The 17,409-nt window shown below is 37.9% G+C and overlaps 1 long non-coding RNA gene across 1 annotated transcript in view; it reads left to right on the top strand.

Moving 5' to 3' along the window:
* The window catches only part of LOC128640910 (uncharacterized), a 353,598-nt gene extending 336,879 nt beyond the window's left edge, over window positions 1–16,719 (top strand). Inside the window, exons 2-3 of the long non-coding RNA XR_008399416.1 lie at window positions 16,475–16,590; window positions 16,665–16,719. This is a non-coding gene — a long non-coding RNA (uncharacterized LOC128640910). The remainder of the gene's footprint in view (window positions 1–16,474; window positions 16,591–16,664) is intronic.
* The last annotated feature ends 690 nt before the right edge of the window (window positions 16,720–17,409 follow it).

Here is a 17,409-nt window from a genome sequence, read left to right as displayed (position 1 = left end):
GTGTAAGGCAGCTTAGGTTTTATTTCACAACTAAGTTTGTATTTATTTTAACTAGGTAGTTAGTAAATAGTTAATAACTATTTACTAACTAGTCTACCTAGTTAAAATAAATACAAACTTACCTGTGAAATAAAAACCTAAGCTAGCTACAATATAACTATTAGTTATATTGTAGCTAGCTTAGGTTTTATTTTGCAGGTAAGCATGTATTTAGTTTTAAATAGGTATTATTTATTTAATAATTGTAACTTTAATTTAGCTCTGTTTTAATTATGTTAAGGTTAGGGGGTGTTAGGGTTAGGTTTACGGGTTAAAATAGTTTAATTTAGGTTGTTGCGATGTGGGGGGCTGGCGATTTAGGGGTTAATAGGTTTATTTAGTGGAGGCCAGAGGTTTAGGGGTTAATAACTTTATTTAGTGGCGGCAATGTCGGGGAGCGGCGGAATAGGGGTTAATAGATTTATTATAGTGTGGGTGATGTTGGGGTGCAGGGGAATAGGGGTTAATAACTTTCGTATAGTGGCAGCGATATTGGAAGCTGCAGATTAGGGGTTAATAGTTTTATTTCGGTGGCGGCGATGTCGGGGGCAGCAGATTAGGGGTGTTTAGACGTGGGGTTTAAGTTAAGGTGTTAGGTTTAAACTTAACTTTTCTTTCCCCGTAGGCATCAATGGGGTTGAAAATAAAAAGAGTATGATATTAAATCATACAATAGGGTGCGCTATGTTATGCATAAAGAGTTATGCGTGTTATATATACTTGTGTGTCTACAAAAATAAATAGAAGTAGTGAATCTGCTAGTGGTCATATAATGTTCATATTGTGATTGTGTTAGCACTTATGTGAAAAGATAAGATTTAGCGTTGCAAAAACGTTCTTTAGTGTAAATCAAAAAACTTGATGTGTCTAAATAAATAGATGAATGGAATACTCACAAAAATATATAGTGTGTACTCAAAAATAACTTCCAATTAAATGTCATCCAATAAAATGTACAAAGAATAAAGAAGGGGTGATAAAATAATAATATATTAAGTATTAAAAATAAAAATACAAACGAATTTGAATTCACAGTAAAGTCCAAAGTATATAGGAGATAGGTGAAATAGACGCTGTCAGAATCTGTAATTCTGGAAGGCTGCTCCACTCCAAACCGGTGGTAAGTAGGGTAAACTGTAAAATTGAGAGCACAAAGAGAGAGCGCCTAATGGTGTAATATCGTCAAGAACCAAATTGATACAAACAAAAACAGTATCTGCCAAGTGGATACTCACAAAGAGATTGGCACTCGCAAGTAGTGCATACAGGCGGCCTGACCTTTGTACAGCAGTCAGTACGCTGAATGTGTGGAAGTCGTATCGGAGATGTGTTATGATAGAAAGGAAACACAAAAGACCAATGGTGCAATATCGTCTGAACCCAGATGGACACGAAAAAGACACAGTATCAGCAAGATGTATACTCACAATGGAGTTGGCACTCACAAGTAGTGCATTTAGGCAGGCTGACCTTAATACAGCAGTCAGTACGCTGATTGTTTATAGCCGTTATCAGCTCAGGCTTGTCCCCTGCACACAGCGTGTGCACTGGATTATCGGCTGTGGCTCAGCTGTTCTCTGGTGGGAGGAAATCCTCTAGGTGTGACGTAAACAAACCAAAATAATGCACCTGGAGCTTAGTGAAAGTTCAGAGCATACACAGTGCATACAAGTTGTTATTCAAATTTGTTAGTAACAGAGTAAAAAACAAGTGACTAAAAAATATTTAAAATCACCAGTACGGATAAAGGAAGTCAGCGGACAAAATGCTGGGTAAAAATAATTAAAAGGGAATTTATTTGGAGCTAAATACAACGCGTTTCTCGGCCGATAATGCTCACTGGCCGTTTCATCAGGTAAGTATAAAAGTATAGCGGGAAAACAACATTTAAAAATACATAGGAAGGTCATGATTGGTTGGGACATCCACCAATAAATAACCAGACATTTTGTTACATTTTAAAAACAATATTACGCTGACATCCTAATAAAATCCTTTTGTTACATGCAATAACAAGATTGATAGTTTGTTTGCAAATTAGAAAAAGTTCCACTGTGTGTCAATGGAAACAATGTTCAAAATATTATGTTATTAAGAACATCGAAAAAAAACCTTTTTGTGGTAAAGTGTACAAAATACTCAGCAGCTTTTGTAATCATGTCATAAAAAAGGGGATGACGAAAAAGAATAAAGAGACTTGATGAGGCTATGAGGACTCTAACAGTAGGACAAGCCTGAGCCGATAACGGCTATAAACAATCAGCGTACTGACTGCTGTATTAAGGTCAGCCTGCCTAAATGCACTACTTGTGAGTGCCAACTCCATTGTGAGTATACATCTTGCTGATACTGTGTCTTTTTCGTGTCCATCTGGGTTCAGACGATATTGCACCATTGGTCTTTTGTGTTTCCTTTCTATCATAACAGATCTCCGATACGACTTCCACACATTCAGCGTACTGATTGCTGTACAAAGGTCAGCCCGCCTGTATGCACTACTTGCGAGTGCCAATCTCTTTGTGAGTATCCACTTGGCAGATACTGTTTTTGTTTGTATCAATTTGGTTCTTGACGATATTACACCATTAGGCGCTCTCTCTTTGTGCTCTCAATCAATGGGGTTGCCTTACGGAGCTTTTCATTCCGCAATTGCAGGTGTTAGTTTTTTTTCTAACCCGCTCTCCCCATTGATGTCTATGGGGAAAGCGTGCACGAGCACGTCAAAACAGCGCTTGTATTTTGTGTGGTATGGCGCTCATCGCCACCATATCGCACGCACAAGCCGGCTGTTTCAAAACTTGTAATGGCTGCGCTATAGAGGGTGAAATAACGCAACTTTTGTTGAGTTCATTAAATTCCCTATAGCACGCATAACTCGTAATCTACCTGTCTGTGAATTGTGCCAAGCAGAACAGGATACATGGTCAATCTGTAAGAAATATTAAGTGAGATTGGCTACGTGTTATAAGAGTCTCAGTATAATATTATTTATCATGACACAAATTTGGAACTAATTAAATTTCTATAATATTAAATTCTATTTCATTATAACAACTCTAATTATTGTACTGATATTAGTGATGCATTTATGCACAGGTCAAGTAGGTTAAAGAATCATGAAAGTCAAAATTAAACTTATGATTCAGACAGAGCATGTAGATTTAAACAACTTTCTTATTTAATTTACTTGGTATCCTTTGTAGAAAAGCATACCTGGCAGAGGTGTAACAAAACTTTAGGGCCCCGGTGCAAGAATCCATGAAGGATCCCCCTCACTGGTATGGTGTGAGGCTGGCGTTAGCATTACTACATATACAAATGTGTATGTATATATATATATATATATATATATATATATTGTATATTTATATATATATATATATATATATATACACACTATATATATATATATATATACAGTATATATATCAAATGTATTCAATGTCATGTCTACTACAGATATTCTACATACCCATACATTAAAGTTAATAGATAGCCGTAATTATTATGCAGCTCATCATGTGTTTCTTTAAGTATATTCTCTATATATACAGTATATGTATATATTTATTTACTTATTAGTGTAACGTGTATATATATATATATATATATATATATATATATATATATATATATATATATATAATATATGCAACTTGGGTTCTGCACTCACCTATAATTATGAAACACCAGGGCTCTAGTAACAGTGATGCATAGAAGTATTAAGGAGATCCCACTCACTGGAATTTTTAAGAGCCAAACTATTTATTGGTGTAATGTTCAGGAGAAATTCTCCCTGAAACGTTACACTAATAAGTAAATAAATATATACATATACTGTATATATAGACTATATACTTAAAGAAACTCATGATGAGCTGCATAATAATTATGGCTATTAACTTTAATGTATGGGTATGTAGAATATCTGTAGTAGACATGGCATTGAATAAATTTGATATATATATATATACACAGTGGATATAAAAAGTCTACTCACCCCTGTTAAAATGTCAGGTTTCTGTGATGTAAAAAAATGAGACAAAGATAAATCATTTCAGACATTTTTCCACCTTTAATGTGACCTATAAACTGTACAACTCAATTGAAAAACAAACTGAAATCTTTTAAAGGGAAATAAAAATAAAAAACTAAAATATTATGGTTGCATAAGTGTGAACACCCTTTTATAACTGGGGATGTAGCTGTGTTCAGAATTAAAGGGCCACTAAACCCAAAATCTTTATTTCATGATTCAGATAGAACATACAAATTTAAACAACATCACAATTTACTTCTATTATTTATTTTGCTTCATTTTTTAGATATCCTTATTTGAAGAAAAAGCAATGCACATGGGTGAGCCAATCACATGAGGCTTCTATGTGCAGTAACCAATCAGCAGCTAGTGAGCATATCTAGATATGCTTTTCAGCAAAGAATATCAAGAGAATAAAACAAATTAGATAATAGAAGTAAATTAGAAAGATGTTTAAAAATGCATTATCTTTCTAAATCATGAAAGAAAAAATGTGGGTATCATGGCCCTTTGTGCAATCACATTCAAAATGATGTTAAATAGGAGTCAGTACACACCTGTCATCATTTAAAGTGCCTCTGATTAACCCCAAATAAAGTTTAGCTGTTCTAGTAGGTCTTTCCTGACATTTTGTTAGTCGCATCCTACAGCAAAATCCATGGTCCGCAGAGAGCTTCCAAAGCATCAGAGGGATCTCATTGTTAAAAGGTATCAGTCAGGAGAAGGGTACAAAAGATTAGACATACCATGGAACACAGTGAAGACAGTCATCATCAAGTGAAAAAATATGGTGCAACAGTGACATTACCAAGAACTGGATGTCCCCCCAAAATTGATGAAAAGACGAGAAGAAAACTGGTCTGGGAGGCTGCCAAGAGGCCTACAGCAACATTAAAGGAGCTGCAGGAATATATGGCAAGTACTGGCTGTGTGGTACATGTGACAACAATCGCCCGTATTCTTCATATGTCTGGGCTATGGGGTAGAGTGGCAAGATGGAAGCCTTTTCTTACAAAAAAAAACATCCAAGCCCGGCTAAATTTTGCAAAAACACATCTGAAGTTTCCCAAAAGCATGTTGCAAAAGGTGTTCTGGTCTGATGAAACCAAAGTTGAACTTTTTGGCTATAATTCCAAAAGATATGATTGGCACAAAAACAACACTGCATATCACCAAAAGAACACCATACCCACAGTGAAGCATGGTGGTGTCAGCATCATGCTTTGGTGCTGTTTTTCTTCAGCTGGAACTGGGGCCTTAGTCAAGGTAGAGGGAATAATGAACAGTTAAAAATACCAGACAATATTGGCACAAAACCTTCAGGCTTCTGCTAGAAAGCTGAACATGAAGAGGAACTTCATCTTTCAGCATGACAACGACCCAAGGCATACATCCAAATCAACAAAGGAATGGCTTCACCAGAAGAAGATTTTTTGGGATGGCCCAGCCAGAGACCTGAATCCAATTCAAAATCTGTGGGGTGATCTGAAGATGGCTGTGCACAGGAGATGCCCTCACATTCTTACAGATTTAGAGTGTTTTTGTAAAGAAGAGTGGGCAAATCCTGCCAAGTCAAGATGTGCCATGCTGAAAAACTCATACCCAAAAAACATAATTTATGTAAGAACTTACCTGATAAATTCATTTCTTTCATATTAGCAAGAGTCCATGAGCTAGTGACGTATGGGATATACATTCCTACCAGGAGGGGCAAAGTTTCCCAAACCTCAAAATGCCTATAAATACACCCCTCACCACACCCACAATTCAGTTTAACGAATAGCCAAGAATAATAAATAAGGATTTGGAATAATTGTGCTTTATACAAAAAAATCATAACCACCACAAAAAGGGTGGGCCTCATGGACTCTTGCTAATATGAAAGAAATGAATTTATCAGGTAAGTTCTTACATAAATTATGTTTTCTTTCATGTAATTAGCAAGAGTCCATGAGCTAGTGACGTATGGGATAATAAATACCCAAGATGTGGAACTTCCATGCAAGAGTCACTAGAGAGGGAGAGATAAAATAAAGACAGCCAATTCCGCTGAAAAATAATAATCCACGACCCAAAACAAAAGTTTTAATCTCAATAATGAAAAAAACTGAAATTATAAACAGAAGAATCAAACTGAAACAGCTGCCTGAAGTACTTTTCTACCAAAAACTGCTTCAGAAGAAGAAAACACATCAAAATGGTAGAATTTAGTAAAAGTATGCAAAGAAGACCAAGTTGCTGCTTTGCAAATCTGATCAACAGAAGCTTCATTCCTAAACGCCCAGGAAGTAGAAACTGACCTAGTAGAATGAGCCGTAATTCTTTGAGGCGGGGATTTACCCGACTCTACATTAGCATGATGAATCAAAGACTTTAACCAAGACGCCAAAGAAATGGCGGAGGCCTTCTGACCTTTTCTGGACCCAGAAAAGATAACAAATAGACTAGAAGTCTTTCTAAAATCTTTAGTAGCTTCAACATAATATTTCAAAGCTCTTACTACATCCAAAGAATGTAAAGATCTCTCCTTTGAATTCTTAGGATTAGGACACAATGAAGGAACAACAATTTCTCTACTAATGTTGTTAGAATTCACAACCTTAGGTAAAAATGTAAATGAAGTCCGCAACACTGCCTTATCCTGATGAAAAATCAGAAAAGGAGATTCACAAGAAAGAGCAGATAACTCAGAAACTCTTCTAGCAGAAGAGATGGCAAAAAGGAACAGAACTTTCCAAGAAAGTAATTTAATGTCCAGAGAATGCATAGGCTCAAACGGAGGAGCTTGTAAAGCCCTCAGAACCAAATTAAGACTCCAAGGAGGAGAGATTAACTTAATGACAGGTTTGATATGAACCAAAGCCTGTACAAAACAATGAATATCAGGAAGATTAGCAATCTTTCTGTGAAAAAGAACAGAAAGAGCAGAGATTTGTCCTTTCAAGGAACTTGCAGACAAACCTTTATCCAAACCATCCTGAATAAACTGTAAAATCCTAGGAATTCTAAAAGAATGCCAGGAGAATTTATGAGAAGAACACCAAGAAATGTAAGTCTTCCAGATTCGATAATAAATCCTCCTAGACACAGATTTACGAGCCTGTAACATAGTATTAATTACTGAGTCAGAGAAACCTCTATGACTAAGAATCAAGCGTTCAATTTCCATACCTTCAAATTTAATGATTTGAGATCCTGATGGAAAAAAGGGCCTTGAGATAGAAGGTCTGGTCTTAACGGAAGAGTCAAAGGTTGGCAACTGGCCATCCAAATGAGATCCGCATACCAAAACCTGTGAGGCCATGCTGGAGCCACCAGCAGTACAAACGAACATTCCATTAGAATTTTGGAAATCACTTTTGGAAGAAGAACTAGAGGCGGAAAGATATAGGCAGGATGATAATTCCAAGGAAGCGACAACGCGCCCACTGCCTCCGCCTGAGGATCCCTGGATCTGGACAGATACCTGGGAAGTTTCTTGTTTAGATGAGAGGCCATCAGATCTTTTGCTGGAAGTCCCCAGATTTGAACAATCTGAAGAAATACCTCTGGGTTGAAGGGACCATTCGCCCGGATGTAACGTCTGGCGACTGAGATAATCCGCTTACCAATTGTCTACACCTGGGATGTGAACCGCAGAGATTAGACAGGAGCTAGATTACGCCCATATAAGTATCCGAGATACTTCTTTCATAGCCTGAGGACTGTGAGTCCCACCCTGATGATTGACATATGCCACGGTTGTGACATTGTCTGTCTGAAAACAAATAAACGATTCTCTCTTCAGAAGAGGCCAGAACTGAAGAGCTCTGAAAATCGCACGGAGTTCCAAAATGTTGATTGGTAATCTCGCCTCCTGAGATTCCCAAACCCCCTGCGCTGTCAGAGATCCCCATACAGCTCCCCAACATGACAGACTCGCATCTGTTGAGATCACAGTCCAGGTTGGACGAACAAAAGAAGCCCCTTGGACTAAAAGATGGTGATCTATCCACCACGTCAGAGAGTGTCGTACATTGGGATTTAAGGATATTAATTGTGATATCTTTGAATAATCCCTGCACCATTGGTTCAGCATACAAAGCTGAAGAGGTCTCATGTGAAAACGAGCAAAGGGGATCGCGTCCGATGCAGCAGTCATGAGACCTAGAATTTCCATGCATAAAGCTACCGAAGGGAATGATTGAGACTGAAGGTTTTGACAGGCTGAAACCAATTTCAGACGTCTCTTTTCTGTTAGAGACAAGGTCATGGACACTGAATCTATTTGAAAACCCAAAAAGGTTACCTGAGTCTGAGGAATCAACGAACTCTTTGATAAATTGATCCTCCAACCATGTCTTTGAAGAAACGACACAAGTTGATTCGTATGAGATTCTGCAGAATGTGAAGACTGAGCAAGTACCAAGATATCGTCCAAATAAGGAAATACCGCAATACCCTGTTCTCTGATTACAGAGAGAAGGGCACCGAGAACCTTTGAAAAGATCCTTGGAGCTGTTGCTAGGCCAAACGGAAGGGACACAAACTGGTAATGCTTGTCTAGAAAAGAGAATCTCAGAAACTGAAAGTGATCTGGATGAATCGGAATATGAAGATATGCATCCTGTAAATCTTTTGTGGACATATAATGCCCTTGCTGAACAAAAGGCAGAATAGTCCTTATAGTTACCATTTTGAATGTTGGTATCCTTACATAACGATTCAATATCTTTAGATCCAGAACTGGTCTGAAGGAATTCTACTTCTTTGGTACAATGAATAGATTTGAGTAAAACCCCAGACCCTGTTCCAGAACTGGAACTGGCACAATTACTCCAGCCAACTCTAGATCTGAAACACATTTCAGAAATGCCTGAGCCTTCACTGGATTTATTGGAATGTGAGAGAGAAAAAATCTCTTCGCAGGTGGCCTTACCTTGAAACCTTTTCTGTACCCTTGTGAAACAATGTTCTGAATCCAAAGACTGTGAATCGAATTGATCCAAATGTCTTTGAAAAATAGTAACCTGCCCCCTACCAGCTGTGCTGGAATGAGGGCCGCACCTTCATGTGGACTTGGGAGCTGGTTTTGACTTTCTAAAAGGCTTGGATTTATTCCAGATTGGAGAAGGTTTCCAAACAGAAACCGTTCCTTTAGGGGAAGGGTCAAGCTTCTGTTCCTTATTCTGACGAAAGGAACGAAAACGATTAGCAGCCCTATATTTACCTTTAGATTTTTTTGTCCTGAGGCAAAAAAGTTCTTTTCCCCCCAGTAACAGTTGAAATAATAGAATCCAACTGAGAACCAAATAATTAATTACCTTGGAAAGAAAGAGAAAGCAGAGTTGACTTAGAAGACATATCTGCATTCCAAGTTTTAAGCCATAAAGCTCTTCTAGCTAAAATAGCTAAAGACATATACCTGACTTCAACTCTAATGATATCAAAGATCGCATCACAAATAAAGTTATTAGCATGTTGAAGAAGTTTAACAATGCTATGCGTATTATGATCTGATACTTGTTGTGCTAAAGCCTCCAACCAAAAAGTGGAAGCGGCAGCAACATCAGCCAAAGAAATAGCAGGCCTAAGAAGATTACCTGAACATAAATAAGCTTTCCTTAGAAAGGATTCAATCTTCCTATCTAAAGGATCCTTAAAGGAAGTACTATCTGCCGTAGGAATAGTAGTACGTTTAGCAAGAGTAGAGATAGCCCCATCAACTTTAGGGATTTTGTCCCAAAACTCTAATCTGTCAGATGGCACAGGATACAATTTCTTAAACCTTTGAGAAGGAGTAAATGAAGTACCCAGATTATTCCATTCCCTAGAAATTACTTCAGAAATAGTATCAGGGACAGGAAAAACTTCTGGAATAACTATAGGAGGTTTAAAAACCGAATTTAAACGCTTAGTAGATTTAGTATCAAGAGGACTAGATTCCTCCATCTCTAATGCGATTAAAACTTCTTTAAGTAAAGAGCGAATAAATTCCATTTTAAATAAATATGAAGATTTATCAGTGTCAATATCTGAGACAGAATCCTCTGAACCAGAAAAATCCTCATCAGAAACAGACAAATCAGAATGATGACGGTCATTTAAAAATTCATCTGAAAAATGAGAAGTTTTAAAAGACCTTTTACGTTTACTGGAAGGAGGAATAACAGACATAGCCTTCCTAATAGATTTAGAAACAAATTCTTTTATATTAACAGGAACATCCTGAGTATTAGATGTTGAGGGAACAGCAACAGGTAATGGAATATTACTTATGAAAATACTATCTGCATTAGCAAGTTTATCATGACAATCATCACAAACTACAGCCGAAGGAACAGTTACCACAAGTTTACAACAAATGCACTTAACTTTGGTAGAACCAGCATCAGGCAGCGTCTTTCCAGAAGTAGATTCTGATCCAGGGTCAATTTGAGTCATCTTGCAATATGTAAAAGAAAAAACAACATATAAAGCAAAACTTATCAATATCAGGAATGGGAAAAAATGCCAATGAACAAGCCTCTAGCAACCAGAAGCAATGAAAAATGAGACTGAAATAATGTGAAAAAAGGTGGAGACAAGAATGACGCCCACATTTTTTTAGCGCCAAAAAGGACGCCCACATTATTGGCGCCTAAAATTGTTTAGCGCCAAGAATGACGCCACATCCGGTTATGCCGACATTTTTGGCGCAAAAACGTCAAAAAAATGACGCAATTACGAACAACTTCCAGCGACAAGTATGACGGCGGAAATGACAAAAAAAAATTTGCGCCAGAAAAGTCCGCGTCAAGAATGACGCAATAAATTGAAGCATTTTCAGCCCCCGCGAGCCTAACAGCCCACAGGGAAAAAAAGTTAATTGAAACAATTTTTAAGGTAAGAAAAAAATTGAATTATTCATATGCATTATCCCAAATAATGAAACTGACTGTCTGAAATAAGGAATATTGATCATCCTGAATCATGGCAAATATAAGTTTAAAGACATATATTTAGAACTTTATAAATAAAGTGCCCAACCATAGCTTAGAGTGTCACAAAAAATAAGATTTACTTACCCCAGGACACTCATCTACATATAGTAGTAGATAGCCAAACCAGTACTGAAACGAGAATCAGTAGAGGTAATGGTATATAAGAGTATATCGTCTATCTGAAAAGGGAGGTAAGAGATGAATCTCTACGACCGATAACAGAGAACCTATGAAATAGATCCCATAGAAGGAGACCATTGAATTCAAATAGGCAATACTCTCTTCACATCCCTCTGACATTCACTGCACTCTGAGAGGAAACCGGGCTCCAGCCTGCTGCGAAGCGCATATCAATGTAGAATCTAGCACAAACTTACTTCACCACCTCCACGGGAGGCAAAGTTTGTAAAACTGAATTGTGGGTGTGGTGAGGGGTGTATTTATAGGCATTTTGAGGTTTGGGAAACTTTGCCCCTCCTGGTAGGAATGTATATCCCATACGTCACTAGCTCATGGACTCTTGCTAATTACATGAAAGAAAGACTGAGTGCTGTAATAAAATCAAAAGGTGCTTCAGTAAAGTATTAGTTTAAGGGTGTTCACACTTATGCAACCATATTATTTTAGTTTTTTATTTTTATTTCCCTTTACCTAAAAGATTTCAGTTTATTTTTCAATTGAGTTGTACAGTTTATAGGTCACATTAAAGGTCGAAAAAGTTCTGAAATGATTTATCTTTATCTCATTTTTTAACATTACAGAAACCTGACATTTTAACAGGGGTGTGTAGACTTTTGTATATATGTGTGTGTATAGAATTTCCCATTCACATATATTTTGCCACTTGTATTCTGGCCCAGAATTAAGTACATTTGAATATAGAAGTAAATGGAAGTGCCTCTAAAAATTGCATTAAATATCGGAACCAAGAAAGTTTATTTTGGACTTTCATGTCTATTTAAATGGTGACTGGTTTATTATTGTGCCTGGGTGTTGGGTAACAGCAGCTGGACTGAGGGCCCGGGATTAATGGGGGCCTACCAGTGGCATCTCCATGGCTCCTGGTGTACTGCATTCGCAATGGTTGTGAGCTGTGGATGACAGCTGCACTGTTACTAACTAAACAGTTAAATGTGGGTGTTATGGGGGCCCTAGTCCTTGAGTAGAGGCCCAGTTCTTGGATAGGAAGTCTGTTGCTCTGGGAGCCTAGAGTGTGTCGTCCAGCCTGGAGGGTGGGGGAGCCTCTGGGTTCTCTTACTGTGGGGTCATGGAGTGTGGTTTCTGGCATTGAAGGTTGGGGCCCGGTGGGGGCAGGACAGGGTGTTAGCCATGTTAATTAGCATACATTTGCATTAATGTGGGTGGGTGGGAGATGGTGGTCTCTTTCCTAATTTTTGCCCGGGGCCGTGGTTGGTCTGAGCTCACCCTTGACTGCCTCAGTGCTGTGAGTTCTGCAAAAAGTACTTTCACTGAATGTAGGCACTGTAGTCTACGTTACTCAAGAATATTCCAATCTCCCTGCCCCCGCAGAAGCTCTAGCCTTTCCCTTAGACCTGAAGACCCTGGGGTGACCATCCAGTCTGTGTTATAATTTCTAAAGATGAGAAAAAAAGGGGTTACACAGGTATAGCTCAATAAATAGGACTCCACATGAATGCATTTCAGTTGTGAATAGAAGCATTTTTGTAATATACATGTATTAGGAAAAATGCTTCTAACAAAAGCTTTAGTTGTTTCAAAAGTATATTTAAGTATGCACTGTGCACCAGCATTTTAAACACAACACTTGCTCAGAGAGCCTAAAGTGCTTGTACCATTTGGTAATGACTCAATTTGTTAATTGCTGACATGATACAAGCCCCACTGGTGCTCTGAGCAGCAGCAGTATTTAAAATGCTTGTGCACTAAGAATATGTATCTATGCTTCACATGCATATGCAGAGAAAAATGTTGAAACTAAAACAGTGACAACTTTTACTTGAAGTATTTTTGTCAATATATGTATATTGCAAATATGTTTCTATTCAAAGATGTAATTCATCTATGCACATTTAAATTTTGATCGTAATGTCCCCCTTGAGTGCTAATGACGGCTCTGAGCCGTCACAGAGTTTCCCACTCTGGTGCTGACGGCTCAGAGCTGTCGCTAGCACTCTCCCATCTTGAGGGAGATCTGGAGGCTCCCACCCGCTCCTACCCCGGCAATCGGGCCTGCATAGTGACAGGCATCGCCGGGGCTTCACGTTATGCGCGGTGATGTCACGCGCAATGACGTCACCGCAAAACTTTATTTAACATTAACAATGATAAGTATAGGAGCAGGGGGCATGCTGCTTAGAAGCCTGTATCTCAGTCATCTAAGCAGCTACAGACCCCCAAGACCCACCATTGGAAAGGTACTCATCTAACCTTTCCAACAGTGTAAGTTCTGAAATAAAATAAATAAAAAAAAAAAAATTTTAAACGGTTAAAAAAACCTTAGCACCCAGGTGGGAAAGTTCTTAGCACTCAAAGGGTTAAAGGGACACTGAACCCACATTTTTTTCTTTCATGATTCAGATAGAGCATGCAATTTTAAGCCACTTTCTAATTTATTCCTATTATCAATTTTTCTTTGTTCTCTTGCTATCTTTATTTTAAAAAGAAGACATCTAAGCTTTTTTTTATTCAGACTCTGGACAGCACTTTTTTATTGGTGGATGAGTTTATCCACCAATCAGCAAGAACAACCCAGGTTGATCACCAAAAATAGGCCGGCATCTAAACTTACTTTCTTGCATTTCAAATAAAGATACCAAGAGAATTAATAAAATTTGATAATAGGAGTAAATAAGAAAGTTGCTTAAAATGTCATGTTCTATCTGAATCACAAAAGAAAAAATTTGGGTACAGTGTCCCTTTAAGTAACTTGTCCCTTTAAATACACCCCCCCGATTACTGGTCTGCATTGAAGTAAACAGCAATAAATTAAAGATATTATGCAGAGCTAGGGAGGAAACAAATAAAAATAGATTGAGAATAGAGAGTTAACTGAATTATAGTTGCAACTTCAGCATTTTCCCAATAAACTAAGGATTACATCAGATATATATTCAATTATATGCTGAAGCAGGGATCTAATGATAGTATAAATCAATTAATTGCTAAGTAGTGTATCCTGGACTCTTAAATGTTATTTTAGAGAATGTGAAGCACATTATGAAGTGGTTGGCAACAGTTTGAAAAACTGTTTTTACCTAAGAACTATCATTAACTTGAGCTATTTTCATCTCATAGTACGGTTAGAAAAAATTTAAGTAACAATATAAATGTATGTTTATGAATCTATATAATAAATGGTATTTGTTCTTTTATTAAAGTCAAAGTTGTAATTCTCATTCAAATGTACAAAAGATGTTAAATTACTTTTATTTGTTTATGCAATGAAAATTCATGAATTAAACTTCTTACCCAACAGGGAATGTAGGACAACCTGTTAGTAACTGGTTTCATTTTTATATTCAGCGTTACAGGCCTGTAGCGCTGTTAATATTTTAATGTGAAACTATTTTTTTCTAATAACTCAAATCAAATAAAGCAGCTAAATAAAAGCAGAGGTGCAGTTAAATGGCCATTGTACTAAAAAAATGGCATGCTCTAATCAATGAGACTATTGACCCTAGACACAGGGAAAAGACCACTAGGGATTTGCAGAGCACTGCTGGTCCCAAACAGAAAATGCAGCTGATCCACTCAGCAGTGCTAGTTTAACAACTCGAATGTAGAACTAGTGCTGCTAATTGGATTTTCTGCTCGGGACCAGCAGTGCTCTGAGAATCCCAAAACTGCATTTCTACCGTGTAGAACCCATTTGCAGAGATTAAACACACATTAGCTAGGGGTGATAGTCTTAAAGTGATGGTAAATCCAAGCGTTTAACAAATGTTAGGATTTACCATCACTTAAAATCAAGGGGAGTTTCATTCATCAACCTTGTAACAAAGGGTGCTAAACACACCCTTTCTGTGCCATTGCAAATCGCTAAATTCATCGGCTCCGGCCGCCCACAACGGCACAGAAAGGGTGAGTTTACCCTTTTTTTCCCCTCTATATTCTCTTTATGGAACATATATTATATTGTTGCAGTATAGGTTAGGAAGCACCCTGTACAGGAATCTGCTCTGGTGCATCTTTCCCGTTTTTTATTAGCATGGTGGTATTTACATTCTCCTTTCAAAATAAAGAAACACGTGTTTTAACATTTCCCGAAAAAGGTATTAAAAGGGGGGGGGGGGGATTTATGAGGATACCTATATCTCAAAACCAAAGATGTTACAGACGTGAAAATTGGTATGTAGATTCTCCTTTAAAAATAAAGAAATATGTGTTTTACCATTTCCCGAAAAACCACTTAAGGGCGGTCAAAAGGGTGTGGGTGATTTATGAGGATACCTATCTCTCAAAAACCAAAAGATGTTACAGACGTGAAAATTGGTATTTACATTTTCCTTTAAGAATAAAGAAACACGTGTTTTAACATTTCCCGAAAATACAGTTAAGGGGGGTCAAAAGGAGCGGTGATTTATGAGGATACCTATATCTCAAAAACCAAAGATATTACAGGCATGAAAATTGGTATTTAGATTGAGAAACACCAAAAATTCACAAAAACTCACAAAGTTCATGCCAGCAAGTGTGCAACCGAACGGGCACACACGTGAGGGCACATGTCATTGAGAGTGGTAATGTTTTTCACTATTTTTTTAGAAATCATAAAATCCACACAAGCGAACAGCTAGTGGGAAATAAAGAGATTATCTATCTTTTTAAACAATACAAATTTTAAAGTAGGGTATCCCTTTAACTAAAGCACAGGTAAAGCAATCAGCTGATCAGTAACCATGATGACTAAGCTGCTCTTACCCATCATCGTTCAGGAGGCCAGTAAGCAGATGTAAATGTTACCTGTTAAAACAGGAAAAATAAGGAGAATGGGTGTGCACTTCACAGATACCTCAGTGGTTGTGAGTTAAAACAGGAACAGTCTCATTGCTCCACCCATGATCTACCACAATCCTTCAGGATCATAAGTCCATGTCAAAATAAGAGTCCCATGCTCTCACAACATAGAGTTGCATTTTCATAGTAAATTACCACAAGCACCATATAAAACAAATGAAATTAAACAAACATCTTTCAATGCCAATATGAAACATGAAAATTGCATAAAATATTATACAATTGTGCACATACAATTTATGTGTCACATTCTCCCTGACAAAGTAAAATGGCTCCAGCTACTAAAACTTATATACACTCAGTCACAGCATTATTACCCTGAAACACCACTTTCTTAAAGGTATATGCTGCTACACTGTGGAGCATGGTCTCCAGTTGTAAATGAAACCCAGTGTTTCATTTTTAAACATTTGCTTTGACTTTCTCTCTCTTACAGATCATCTTGGTTTAATATGGCTTTCTGCTGCCAGACTTCATCAGGCTGGGCACATTCACTTTCACTATCTATGCTGGCCCCGGGTGTAAATGTTGGATTCAGGATCAGTTCATCTGGTAATTGGTTCTCTGTCAAACTGTTTCTCTCCCTCAGTGGGACTTGTACTTGATCTCTTTTTCATTTCTCTCAGGTGCTGATGATGCTGTTTTGACAAGAGGATTATCCTGACCCAGTTCTGAACCTTGCCAGTGAGTATTTTCTCTCATATGCTCTGTCCAACTCTCTTTAAACCAGTATCTTCCAGAGCTGTCCTCATCCAAAGCGGTCGTGTCACTGTTGTAAGTAGATTCTCTTATCTTTGTCTCTCTGTTGCCTTGTTTGCTTTGTCTCTGTTTTGCAGGTTTCAGTGGATGTGGCAAGTCGTTCACTAATAACAGTAAGTTTCGGTGTAGGGTTCTTGTCCCTCTTTTGTTCCCATTCTCAGGACTCACCACATATACAGGATTGTCTGCTACCTGCTCTTTCACCATATAAATGATCTTCTCCCAATACGGCCTGAGTTTTCCTGGGCCTCCTCACTCACTCAAGTTGTGTCTGTCTCCAGGCTTTAGAATCACACCTTTGACTCTCAGGTCATACTGAGCTTTGCCTCTCGCACTTGCTTGCCTGCTGTTTTTGCTTTCTACTTGATACGCCTCGGCCATCTTTCCAGCCCAATGGTCAGCAAATCCTTTGTGATTCACCCCCTCATCCTCTTCAATCAGCCCAAATATTAGGTCAACAGTGAGGTGAGGATGGCGTCCAAACAGTAAATAGAATGGGTACCCAGTGGACTGGCGTGTTCAGTTATATGCATGTATGATCTGGGGAAGGTGATTTTTCCATCTTGCCTTTTCTTTATCAGCCAGGGTCCATAGCAGTTGGGGGAGAGTCCG

This window comes from Bombina bombina, chromosome 10, assembly GCF_027579735.1.
Source record: "Bombina bombina isolate aBomBom1 chromosome 10, aBomBom1.pri, whole genome shotgun sequence".
Lineage (NCBI taxonomy): Eukaryota > Metazoa > Chordata > Amphibia > Anura > Bombinatoridae > Bombina > Bombina bombina.
This window is presented reverse-complemented; position numbering and strand designations above follow the sequence as displayed.